The 14,316-nt window shown below is 40.8% G+C and overlaps 1 long non-coding RNA gene across 2 annotated transcripts; it reads right to left on the reverse strand.

Annotated features, from left to right (window-relative positions):
- Window positions 1-6,684: 6,684 nt before the first annotated feature.
- Window positions 6,685-12,356, reverse strand: LOC126235332 (uncharacterized). Of its 2 annotated transcripts, XR_007544792.1 has the most exons (4): window positions 12,104-12,356; window positions 11,802-11,998; window positions 7,071-7,093; window positions 6,685-6,927 (listed from the first exon to the last, which is right to left on the reverse strand). It is a non-coding gene; the product is annotated as an uncharacterized LOC126235332 (long non-coding RNA). The 2 variants fall into 2 exon arrangements; XR_007544793.1 differs by lacking the exon at window positions 7,071-7,093.
- Between the last annotated feature and the right edge of the window lie 1,960 nt (window positions 12,357-14,316).

A 14,316-nucleotide genomic window follows, 5' to 3' on the forward strand; every position in this document is an offset into this window, starting at 1 on the left:
GTTCCAGAGTGAAGCGCCTAGAACCGCTCGGCCACCCTGGCCGGCTTTTCCTCTCAAAACAATAATAATATTTTTGATATTTCATTCTGTATTAGCTCGGCCACACCGGCTGGCGAAGGTCAATAAAACTTTGAAACATGTATCTATTTTGTACAAACTGTAAATAAATAGTTGCGCTCTTTTGTTTTCTCGCTAAATAAGGATAACATTCTTACAAATAGGCAGACTAAATTTACATCTACATCTATATATGCTTACTTCACAAGCCATCGTGTGGTACGTGGTGGAGTACATCCTGAATCACTGCTAGTGATTTCCTTTCCTATTCCATTCGCAAATAGAGTGAGTTAAGAAAAGACCATCTACATGCGCCCATATAAGCGCTCATATCTTATCTTCATGGTCTGTGCATGAAATGTTTGTAGGTTGCAGTAGAAAGTTTCTGCAGTCAGCTTCAAATGTTGGTTCTCAATAGCGTTCCTCAAAAGGAACATCACACTACCTCCAGGGATTCCCATCTGAGTTCTTGAAGCATCCACCCACTAATTTGGCGGAAGACAGTAGGAATGCTTCTACAGGGTTGTATGAGGCCTGTAAAAAAAAATTCCGGATAATTCATAATTTCACAGCAATGGTGTGTTGGAGTGACGTACATTTAGCATCCCTGCACACGCCTGTGTTTAATGTGTAACTGCTGGAAGTTTCATTGTTCTATGTCTGTTAGTTATTATTCAATGCTGTATTGAGTAGAGCGGTGTGTCACACAATTTGCTAATTTCGAGTTGGCAGAGTTAGAGGAGCAATGCTCCTGCAATAAATTTTGCGTGAAACTCTTGAAAACCTTTACAGAGGCAGACCAAATGATGCAGGAAGCCTACGGTGCAAAGTCATACTCGGTATAACAAATGGTCCACATGGTTTAAAAACAGCCAGACTGAAGTTAAAGATGACCCACGATCAGGATGCCCTTCAACATCTACCGATGATGATCATGTCAGAAATGTCAACAAAACTATATGTGCCAAACGAACACTGACTGTCCAAGAGATTACAGAAGAATGTAACATTTCAGTTGGACCATGTCATGAAATCCTGACACAGTGTCTTGGAAAGCAGCATGTTGCTGCTAAGTTCGTCCCATGGCTCATGAGTCAAGACCAGAAAGACCTTCGCCTCGCAATCTGTGAAGAGCTTTAGGATCATGCAAATGAGAACAAGATGTTCTTTACGAGAGTCCTAACTGGTGGTGAGACGTGGGACCATGGTTATGATTTTGAGGTGAAGGTTCAATCTTCACAATGGGTCAGGAAAGGTGCTCCAAGACCAAAGAAAGCTTGTCAGGTCAGATCAAATGTCAAATCGTTATGCACTTGGTTAAGCAATTCAGTGTCCTCAGTTCACACGTCTTCATTATTTTCTTTGTCTTTAAAGGATTAGTTCCTCATGAATTCGTGCCACGGGGACAAACTGTTAAACGATGGTCCTACCGGGACATGTTGCAACACCTGTGAGAAAATGTGAGAGGGAAACGACCTGAAATGTGGCAAGACAATTCATGGCTCTTTCATCATGATAACACAACCGTACATTCATCCCTGTTGGTGTGAGACTGTTGCACGAAAAATGAAATCACTGTGCTGCCTCATCCCCTATATTCTCCAGACCTGTCCCCTGTGGACTTTTTCATTTCCAAAGTTGAAAACCCCATTGAAAGGACAGAGATTTGCAATGATAGACGAGATAAAAGAAAATTCACAGATGGCACTTTGCGCAATCCAGCAAGAGGTGTACCAGGACTGCTTCCGGAAGTGGAAATGTCATTGGGAGCAGTGTATCAATTGTGGAGGAGAGTATTTCGAAGGAGATCATGCACAGCAAGTAAAAGGTAAGCGTAGAAAAATGTTGTGGACAAAGTTTCAGAATTTTTTGAACAGATCTTGTATTCTGGGGGAAACCTAGGTCTGCAGACACATACACATTTGGGATGGGGCAATTAGCAGACAGGTGTTTCTATTGGTCTATGGGTCAGCCTTTCCAGGATATGTCGAAAGCACATCTCAGAACGTTTCAGTTTGCATGAAGTATGAGGGGAAGCACATTGTTTAAAACCCCGATATTCACCCCAGATACATTTAAGCACTCAGTCTTTCTATGAAAAATAGGACAACTTTCACGAGTCTGGAATCATTAACAGCTGTCTGGCACGGCGATCGGTGGCAGCGGCAGGGATGAGGGCGGAGGAATCGTGGGGATGGAGAAGAGTGTGAAACATCCTATTGCCCCCATAGACTGACAGGCAAGATTAGTGCAGGAGCAGTATTCAGGGTTCTAAGTGACTTCATTCCATTAGCACGACAAGGCAGCATAGAGACAGAATACAATAAGCGTTCAATATCTCCAACTACTTGGTGTTGGTTACCACCCATTTCGGGTTACCTGGTGAGTGCAATCCGATTAGTTAATTGGTCAATCAATTTGATATCGATGATATGCTGCCAGATGGGTGGAAGTGAGGGCAAGAGTATCACAGCTCTGATTCGTGAGTTGGAGCAGTAATCAAGTGTTTTTTCACTGCGGCAAGATCTTTTAAATGAATTTCAATCTCCCAACTACACAGGGAGATATGACCATTGTAATAAAATCAGTTGCATTACCGAATTTATAAAATGGGCATAGTATAAACCTGATATACATCACTCCTCTGTGCTGCTACCTTATGAGACTTTGTGTGTTATGAGGCATTTGGTTACTTTAAGAGAGTTCCAGGGTGTGAGGGGCATCCTGTGACAAAGGTAGAGCTTGCTCTTAGCCCTCTGTCATGAACCAAAAATGAGTTTAATATTCTAGAATGGCAGAATTAAGTTGACAAGAATAGATTTTTCTACCCAATGAGAGAATACTTAGAGGAAATGTAGCCTATGCCATAGCGTTGTACAGGAATTTCACAACAAGTAATGATACTTTAGCGATGTGAAACTACAAGTAGGGTCCAATTTCTTCTGTCTTCGGAAACAACTCGTATAAAAGGGAGGAATCTACATTTTTCATGAGAAACTCGAGGTGTATTGACAAAACAATATCCTCATTTTGGTCTGGGTAAAGATATTTTCTAAACTGGGGAGTCTATGTCGGGGATGGAATTGTGGTCAGAACTATCCAGCCAGGTGACGTCTGCTTGTCATGCATTGTGCCACAGCCATAGGCAGGAGTGGTCACGAGGGGGTTGGGGACCAGAAGCTGCAGCTTAAGCCTATTGGGAGCGACATTTACAAAGAAACTTTCCGGCTGGCTGGCTCAGTTACACAATACACTTGGTAGATGGCACAAGACTAGACTGGAGATGACTGGTCAGATTTTTCAGCTTGAGATGGCACATTAAAGTGAGATAATGAGCACTGAATTCATAAAAAATATCTTACTATGTATTTCTCACGTTTTACTTGGCTAGTATTCAATTTGTGACTCATAAGTAGGTATTAGCATGTTTCATTCCCCAATGATGTTGCTACAGGAGTCCTGTGTATAAGGGCAGGGATTGAGGGCTGACAGTCTTCTACCCTCCCCTATTCCCTGTGGCAGGCCCCCCCTCCCCTTTTTTCATGCAGTAGTGTGTGCAGTGTGTTGAAGATCGTCGTCAATGTTTCCTGTGCAGTGTTTCTCCATTCCAGTGCACTTGTGTCTCTTCAGCGTCCTCCACCATTTGACAGTGTACTCATTGTGTCTTCATGTACGTTATGCACTTGGTTAAGCAATTCAGTGTCCTCAGTTCACACGTCTTCATTATTATCATTATTTGTGTCACCTCTTGTTTCATATTCATATTTTCTGTGTATCTGTCTACATGTTATCTGTTCTATGGTATTCTGTGACTGAAGGGCGGCGTAGATAGGCCACTGCTGGCCTACCTTTTGTACAAGGTATTAAAATAACAATAAAGAAAAAAATTGCTGACAGTGGGTCACTGTTCTAATATTATTACCCATCCTTACATCCATCTCAGCAGCTATTCCCTTGCACTTCAATGATCGCTTCCTGTCCTACTATTATTATCCATCCTTCCCACATAGGGCTATTAGCTAGACTACTAGCGAAAGTATCCTCTCTACATCCAGCAGATTGACATAACTCAATAGAGCTACTGTCTAATGCCTGATGAGTGTTAGCTAACAGTCTCCTACTCCCATGCTTCAGAGCCAGAGGAAAAATTTGGATTTTCCCGCCTATTTTTGAATTGCCCGCCATTAGGAGGAGGGGAGTTAGACTGCATCGGTTGGCTATCTTAGATTGTGATGCCTTGGACTAGATCAGTATTGCAAAGATGATGAAATAAAGAGTACCCTACAGGCCTCCATACCAGCTATTTGCAAACTGAGTATTAAATAAAGAATATATTATTATTATTATATCCCTTGCAATACAATGTAATTAGGACTTGAATTTACCACAAAATTTAGAATTTTCTGCCGATTTGTGAATTTCCCTCCAATAAGAATATGGTGGGGGAGTTAATTCATCAATTCAATTAATTAGTCAATTAATTTGATATAAAAATGTGCTGGAACTGGCATCTCTTTCCCCAAAGGGGTGGGGAGGGGGAGGGGGAGGGGAAGGTTGAGGTTCAGGGGAGGTTACATGAAAAACCACTTAGGAGAACAATAGATTTTCCCCTGAATGTATGCTTCCTACACCAAATTAAATGCCGCAGATCCCCTTTTACCCAACTGCTGTAACATTCCTCAACAACACCTTATCCCCGACATATTGCACTCACTAGACGAGTTTACAGCGAAACAGAAACAATGAATTTTGATGGAACAAATGTTCCAGAATATTCAGAACTATGGAGATAAACAATGACTTAATACCAAGCCCCTAAGTATTTCCACAACCAGTGCAGCCCCAGTTCTACTAATAATTTGTTCATTCCATTTTTGCTTGAGGCATAAAACCACTCAGCCACCCGAATCGCTAATCCATAAAATACCTTCCAGGTGGCTTAAATGTAGCAATAAAGAATAACAAAAAGTATACTGTAGAGTAAGATTGTAAACTTATATTAGAAAATAAGGACTCGAAAGAGACAGTATAGGATTAAGAATGGATCAAAAAGCTTTTTGAATAAGCTGGTCAAACGATTAAACAATAAAACTGTACAATGTGTAATTACCCATGCAACATGCATTTCATGAGACTGTTTCATAGGCACAGTAAGAAAAATTCGGGATGATTTTTTTAAAGAAGAGGAGAACGTGACACAGCTGAAATGTGTTACAGACAAACGTAAAATTTTCTGAGAATCCTTTCCAGCCTATACCAAGCCAGGGCAAGCCATGCCATTGTCCCGTGTTGCAATCAAAACAACAAACAGGCAGAAAGCCAACATTGTGGAAAGCAGAACAAACCCAGAAGAGGTTGCCCACCTTGCACAGGTGAGAAGCTTTAATTGCAAACTCACCAACAAGATCTCAGCGAGCAAAACAGAGCACATCATTGTAACAGCCCAGCTTCACTTTGGAAGAAGCATTCAAGCAGTCATTCTTCCCATGCACCATAAGTGAATGGAATGAGAAGAATACCTAATAACTGGTACAATAGGACATATGCTCTGCCATGCACTTCGCAGTGGTTTGCAGCATATGGGTGTAGGATGTAGACATAGACACCGACGAAATACAGACATTTCATACACAGCACTAACCAAACACTACTGAATTCTTCTGCACATGAACACAATTCAGAGTCACATATAAACTTATTATTCCAATCACAGAGATCAGCTTACATTACATAAGGTTCATACGACATTGCACGAAGCCAAATTTTTGAAGGCTTCAATTAATTGTTGCATCTGGTTGACTAGAGTCATAAATACAATACCTACATTAAAACTAATGGTGTAGCACAGTCGGTGGCATGCTAACCTGATTTGTGGAAGGTTTTAGCTTCAAATCTCATCAACTGCACTGACTTCTTTATTTTTCTAAATTTAATCAGAAGGCTTCAACCACTATTTTTGTTCAAGTAATTGGTTTAAACGGATTTTTTGTTATTTCTAATGCTTTGACATGTCATTTTCATCATCATATATACTTTTTTATTCCTTCTTATTTTTCTCACTATCATTCTTTTTTTGTTTGGAATCTGCTTGTGTGGCTATAATTTGCGGCTGAGTGCCAACCAGGGCTGCTCATTTGTTAGTAATGTGATAGCCCACGTAGCCAGTGTGATGATAGTTTTAGGTAACCAATGGCAGCAAGAAATTACAATTTGCTTTTACTGTTGGAAATGAAATTTGTGTGTCTTGAGTGAATGAAGGGATCACAATTTTAGTTCTGCCACAGATTGTTGAGTTAGGGTTAAGTTAGGACATGAGTTTAAATTCAGGGCTACAGAACATGTCATGTGCCACAGTTCAGTCATTATTCACTTAAAATCAATTGACGATAGAGTGTCTCCCATTGCTGTCATACCTCATGGCAGCTGCTTCCAACAATGCTCCATGTTACACATTAACATCATCCACTCTTTTTTTGTCACCTATAACCAAACGGTAGCTGACAGCAGATATGGCAACACTGTAGCAGAAAATAACAGTGTCAAGTAATAAGTAATTTTAATTGGACTATAAATCTATTTGCTGCATTAAGGAAATAATTTGTTAGGGTAATAGAAAAGGCTCTGTATTCACAAATCGCAACATAAATATATCATTAAACTTGCTCAGTGCTCTTATGGCATCAACTGGTGGCTAACAAAAAACATTAAGAAAAACAGATGGTCATTTCCCTGATGTGCACATTCACAGCTCGTGGAATGCCCATAGTATTTTATCACAATATCCACATTGAAGGGCACTCTCCCATCAACCAATAAATAAGGTCGCACCATTCCAAACTCTGTTAACCAGTGGCAGATCTCAATTGGCCCCTACAAATAGAATAATTCAGAAAGCTCATAATAACAATCACAACTTTTTGTACAGGAAACTGACAATCTAAAAGCAGGCACTGTACAAGAGATAATAAAGAGATTGTAAAACTGGGTTAGAATGATACATGAAATTTTGGTACCTTGCACAGTTCTCTCAGTGCTTCTGAAACAAAACAAAAAGACACCCCTCAGCAAACTACAATGATGGTTCTAGTAGTTCGCTAGTGCATCATTTTGTGTATAACAGTCAAACATGAAATAACTTTCCAATGATGAAAGCACCTCCACCAAATGTGTGTAACAACAGAATCAACAATGTGTGTAGGTACACAAGCAAACATACATTCACCAAAGTACATGCATAGGGCATAATGAAGTTCCCATAGTCAATAAAACCATACGCATAACTTAACCTAATGACGTCAAAACACTACATATTGGACATGCAAAAGAAATATGACATACTAGAGAACAAAAACACTTCTAGCTAATACTAATTGCAGCTTATAGGTAAGGAGCATTTGACTAAATATCCAAGCATTATTCATGACAGAATATATGCAAAACTAAATCCACTGTACAAAATGTTCAAGGCTTGAGGGTAGCGAGTTCCTTATACCTTCTTCATCCACAGAGTCTTGAGCACAGTGGCATTGGTGAAGACCACACATTTTGTGCAGTAACGTTCTGTGTGCAGGGAGGAAAAGCTTTTCACAATGGTGAATTAAGGGGGAGCGGGCAGAGTGGGTGTGGGAGACTGAAAGGGATGGCCTGCACTGGGCCTTTGAACCTAGTGGGCCTCCAAAACTCGAGGGCATTGAGATTTGGAGATCCCCAGGACCAAACAACTTTTAATCAAATTCCAAAGAGTGTCAAAATACATTCATTAAATAAGATTCAGTGTGGAGTTTGAGGCCCCATAAGTATGCAAAATATGAACACAGGTACTGCCTCACCTATTTTCAGGCTATGGCATTTGTTTGTTAGTGAATTCAGAATCCTTAGAATTTTTGCAAAATGTTGCATGAAACTTAAAAACAATCTAGAATAATAATCAGTTGTCTGCTAGATGCAATTACTCTATACGAAACATTTTTTTTATGTCTATGCTACCTACACAAGTGTACTACACAATGATCAGCCAGAACATTATGACCACCAACCTACTTTCTATGTAAAAGCATCCAGAAATAGCAGCATCACTTGATGAGGAATGACTGCTAGTCAGAAACACGCACAGTCCATGTAGTGTCAGTGAGAGTGCTGTCTGTGTAGAATGGGGACGCTGCATGATCTTTCTGAGTTTGACCGAGGGCAGATTGTGATGACCCAGAGACTCGCCATGAGCATTTTGGAAATTTCACAACTTGTCAGGAGTGCTACGGTGAGTGTCTTCAACATGTGGCAAAACCATGGGAAACCATATCCAGACGTCAAGGAGTTGGGCAGTCATCCCTCATTATAGATGTTGTACATTGTAGGCTGGGCAGACTGGTAAAACAGGACAAGCCGTGAACTGTGGCGAAACTAACATCAGACTTTAATGCTGGGAAGAGTGCAAGTGTGTCTGAACACATAGTGCACTTAACACTGCTAATAAGGGGCCTCTGCTGACGACAACCCATGCATACACCAATGTTAACACCACGACATCGGCAACTACAACAAAAATGAGCATGTGACCATTGGCACTGGACATTAGCGCAGTGGCAGAGGGTTGCATAGTCTGATGAATCCAGATATCTTCATCATCGTGCTGATGGGAGGGCGCAGATCTGTCGTCCTCCACAGAAACAGCTCCCTGACACCTGCACTGCAGAACAGAAACAAGCTGACACTGGTTCCATTATGCTCTGGGGAGCATTTCACATGGTCATCCATGGGTCCAGTGGACCTCATGCAAGGCAACATGATGGACAAGGAGTATCATACACTGGTTGCAGACCACATACACCCCTTTACAATGATCATGTTTCCCAGTGGCAGTGGCATTTTTCAATAAGATAATGCACCCTGTCTCCAGCCAAGAGTGTGGTGGAATGGTTTGAGGAGCACAGTGGGGAGTTCTAATTGATGTGCTGGCCCCCAATTCGCAAGATCTGAACCCAATCAAACACATCTGGTATATGATTGAATGTGGCATCAGAGCTCATCACCTCCCCCCCTTCCCAGTATTTACGGTAATTAGATGACTTGTGTTTGCAGATGTGGTGTCAACTCCCTACAGCGTCCTACCAAGACCTCACAGCTTCCATGCCATGATGTGTCGCCACTGATATCCATGCCAAAGGTGGACATACCAACTATTAGGTGGATGGTCATAATGTTCTGGCTTATCAGTGTAAGTACAGTATAAAAATATTTGTAAAAGTGCAGTGAAGAGCTTACCAGTGATTTATTAATTTTTTAACTAGAGTGCTTCAGTCTACAAATAAATATTTCGGAAGCTATACATAATTATTATATAGATTAATAGAGGGAAACATTCCAAATTATTATATAGTTTATTTTATAAATATGAAACCCCAACTACATGAACCTAGGTAGCGTCATCCAGATTTAAGCAAATTGTAGGTGGTGGTTTTGTCATTGCCAAACTCCCACAACAATGAGTTACGTCAATTCCTTGTTTGGCTTTCTTTCTTGATGCGTTTGTACATGACACAATTCAGCATCATTTGTGCATTTATCATAATCCAGTCATTATAGCTGGTACACCATATAATGACACAGGATAGTGGTGAGTGTATAAACCTGATGTGTAGAAGGTTGAAGGTTTGAATCTCATCAAATTAAGTGAAATATTTTATTTTTCTAACCCAAATCAACAGACTGTGATTCTCATTTCTTTCTATTAATTGGTTTAAATGTAAGTTCTTTTTATTTCTAATACATCGCTGCGTCATTACCAACATTTTATTGACTTTTTATTTGCTCTTGTTTTCCTTCTTATCCTTTTTTCGTTTGGCATCTGTTTATTTTAAATCCTAGTTACATATCTGATCTTTTTTAAAACTAAAATTGATTTCTGTACCTCATATAAAATCACAACTTCCCTTTTTAAAGTAGAGAAAATTAAATAAAAGAGTAATATGAGACAATGGAATAGAATATTATATGCAAAGTAGCAAGGGCCTTTATTCAGTTTCTAATGAACATCCCTTTTCTTTCACAGCAACTGTATAAACCTAAAGCACATACTGTTAGTGTCTGTGAGTCTTTAGCATGTGGCAGTCTTCGTGTTTGAGATTTTAGTGTCCTAGCTTTTAGTGTCCGGGTCCTGAGTATTCGCGTCTCTTTAAGTTCATGCGCCACTGTGTGAAATGATGAACTTTATTGGAAGCTGGGGTAATTAAAAGTAAATTTCAGTTGATTTAATTTATTGTCAAAAGTACGAAAACTGAGTGAACTGAGATAATGTTAACAGCCAGCGAACATCTCAATCAATAAAAGATTGATATCATTAATCCCAATTTAAGAACTTCAGTTGTTGCTGAAGCGACTATTCAAACATTATGTCACAAGTTGACTTTCAATTAAAGACCCTGTTTGGACATTTATTATCAAGCTAAAGTGTGACCATTCTCAGTACCGAATCATAGCAAAGAAGGTGTGTTAATAAAAACTGAGTTAACGAAAAAATACAATGTCCCATTATTTCAAACAGAGTATCACGAGAAGTGAACCGTGTATTGGATTATCTCTGGGCAATAATAATAATAATAATAATTTTATTCATATTAATATTAAAGGAAATAATTTTCGACTGACTAAACATCAAGCTGTGTTAAATGAACCCTGTGACTTTTGAAGAAATTAATTCAGTGTCCATGTGTTGTGCAAATCAATGATGTTAATTCATTTTGAAATGCGAATCTGTCACTTACAGTTAGTATCTATCTGACATCTGTTATTGAGCATCTTTGGCAGTAACCACTAAATGAAATATGTAGCTGATAGTAATAATTTGAATCTACAATTATTAATGAGAGAGTCTGACTCAAATTAGTGCAAAGAGTGGACATAACAACAAATATTGACTGCAGTAACAGATAGTGTCGTGTCACCTTGCTTTCGCGTATCTCAACGAGGTGGAGAATACTGGACACTTTCGCTGATCGTGGAAGTACCAACAGGCAGCAATTGGAGGTGTCGCACTGTCACCTATAATTGAAACCAAGTGCCAACCGTGGCTGTTTATCGATTGGTAATGCGGCATCCCCTGCAGCCAGTGTGAGGATAGTTTTAGATAACCGATGACAATGAGAAATTACAGTTTGGTTTTACCGCTAAAACAGAAATTTTGCAGTGGAAAATGGTTATGCAAACAAAGAAATTACAAAATTTTTCTGTCTTGAGTTTGCTTGTAGAGGTTAACCTTTAAATGCTGTGAACAAAGCAATCATGCTTTTAGCTTTGCTGTGGGTTGTTGACCACCGAGAAGCAAGAAGTAAGGACATACACCAATGTTACTTAACTTGGTAAGGATGGCTGCTGTCCTTTCACTCCTCAAGCCTGCAAAGAGACCAAACTGCCTTCACTAGCACTGAATTGGCCAAATAACCTCCAAGTTACAGGTGTGTTTTCCAAAATACACTCATGTTAGGGGAAAAAAAAAAAAAAAAAAAAAAAAAAAATATCAGAACACCTTATACAACTAGAGATATATTCAGAGGACATGTTGTGCAGAAATGATTAGCATTTGAACCACATCAGCCCTTGGGTTCAAGATCATCGTCGATACCCTGGTGCAACACCACCTACCAGTAAAATGTGCCTGCAGCTCTCATTGTCACTATAAATCAAAGGTAGTGGATCAGTGAGACTTGAGCAAATGTGCAGGATGTCTCGCAGACGTGTGTGAACCTTACCATCAAATGAATGGGTTTAAAAGAGGGCGCATTCTTGGCATGAGTGAATGTGATAATGTGATGCATCCATCCACGAAACTGCTGCTCGCATGGGAAAAAGTGTTTTAGCTGTGCAACAGGTGTGTGCACCTCTCCAAGATGATTGGCACCTCATTCAAATGCCATTGCAGGACAGATCTGCATCCTCCTCATCTCTGCTGCAACAGTGGAACATTGTAACACATTGTACATTATCAGGGGTGACAGTCCATTGCTATTTATTACGACATGGGTCACGTGTGCATGATCCAGTTTTCGCCTACCTTTGATGAATGTTCAAAAATGTGCTAGACGGCAATGATGTATTATTGAACATTGTTGGATACTGGAATGGCATCAGATAGTGTTTTCAGACGAGTCCAAGTTATGCTTGTCTGAAAATGATGGCTGCATTTTGGTTCACTGCAGACATATGGAGGGCCATCACAGTGACTGCATTTGCACAAGACGTACAGTGCCAGCTCTAGGCCTTATTGTGTGGGGTGCTATTGGGTATGAGCAAAAATCACAGTTTGTGCATGTCCAGGTCACTGTGAGCAGTGTGACTTACCTGAATAATGTCCTGTGACCTGTAGCCATACCCTTTCTGCATAACCTCCCAGACACTATTTTTCAGCAAGATGATGCACGACATGTTGCTGCACCAACACATGCTTTCTTCATATTACAGCATGTCAGCCGTGTGCCCTGGCATGCCATATCACCAGTCTTGTCACCAATCAAAAATGTGTGGGATATGGTGAAATGACAGATGCAGCACTGTGACCCAACACCAACTTTGGAACCAAGTGATTGCAGCATAGATAGCTATAACAACAGGAAACCATTGGCGCCTTACACACCCCGATGCCACCACACATGGAACGGTTCATCAGGGCCCATGACAGACCCTGTGTCTACTAGGCAACAAGACACATGCTGACTGAGATGACTGAAATGCTAATCATTTTTGCACAATATACTAATGTACATGTCCTGTGAATATGAATGCCCTATCTTTAGTTGTTCAAGATGATCTGGTTTTTTTTTTTTTTTTTTTTTTTTTTTTTTTTTTTTTTTTTTTTGAAATATGGGTGTATCATGCCCACACATGGAAATTGCTTCACAGGGTAGGCAGTAACCAACAGTCAAAACCAGGCTTGGTGCCTTCACAGGAGCTGATTTGTTTTCTCATGTAACACCCAGAACTCCAAACATTTCATGCCCTTGGCCAATTTGCTCCACATAATCACTGTCCAAAACCTCCTGCTTGCTAGCTTTTGTCCCCACCAATGGTGCCACTGGCATACTGCCAACGTTATCCAGACAAACATCAGCAACGAGTTGTGGAACCCACTGAAACTTAAGGACACTGCTGCGGTTCGGCACCAAGGGCAGAAGGTAAAGAGGGGCTACCTACCCTCCTTAACCTGACAAACACATACTCTACAGACCTTCTCGTTCAACTCATTACAGACCAAGATACGGGGTGGTTATAATTAAACTTTCCCTGTTTAACATGCTATAACATGGAAACTAATTACTGTATGAGTACAAGAGTTGGTAGCATTAATGTCCAGAGCATGGGCTGCATTATTTCCATGTGTCACGGTGCCACCGTCCAGTTTCAACTACGGCAAGCAGGTGCGGTGATCAGTCATCATAATTTGTAGTCTCACATACCTGACCAGTCGCAGTGCACTTGTTGACATGCCGACATGAGCTTGGACAAAAGGAGCAGGGCATTTTTGGTGAATCTCTATTATCAAAACAACAGTAATGCTGCAGCTGCACTTCAAGAATACCATCAGGTGAAAACATCACGGAAGAGTCCCCTTTCTCCACCTGTTGTATGGAGCATAATGAAGAAATTTGAATCAGCCGGAGAACTGGGTGTCGCTCTGGGAAGAGGCTGATGGCTGGTTGCACCACAGGTGACTGATGAAATTGCTGTTGCTTTGGCAGGCAACGCTGCATGCAATTCCCAATTGTCAGGCAATTTTTATTTATTTGTATGGCTAGGGCCCCTCCGTCAGGCAGACCGTTTGCCGGGTGCTGGTCTTTCAATTTGACGCCACTTCAGCGACCTGCAGTCGATGAGGATGATAGGATGATGATAAGGACAGCACAACACCCAGCCCCTGGGTAGAGAAAATTCCCCGACCCAGTCAGGAATCGAACCCGGGCCCAGAGGATTGACAATCCGTCATGCTGACCACTCAGCTACCAGGGGCGTATGTGTACACACTGTGATATGACAGTTCGACATCGTGTGGTCCACTGTACGGAAGGTGCTCTGAACCATTCTCAAATGATTTCGGTACAAGATCAATACCATACAGCAGCCTGCACCACAGGATGCACAACGACTTGTTGACTTCTCACTCTCCACTTTCTCACAAGGACTGAAATTGATGAGGACAGGCCCTGGACCATCCTATGGGCAGGCGAGGCTCATTTTTCTCTGACGGGTGAGGTGAACATACAGAATTGACGA

The sequence above is a fragment of the Schistocerca nitens genome, chromosome 1 (assembly GCF_023898315.1).
Source record: "Schistocerca nitens isolate TAMUIC-IGC-003100 chromosome 1, iqSchNite1.1, whole genome shotgun sequence".
NCBI lineage: Eukaryota > Metazoa > Arthropoda > Insecta > Orthoptera > Acrididae > Schistocerca > Schistocerca nitens.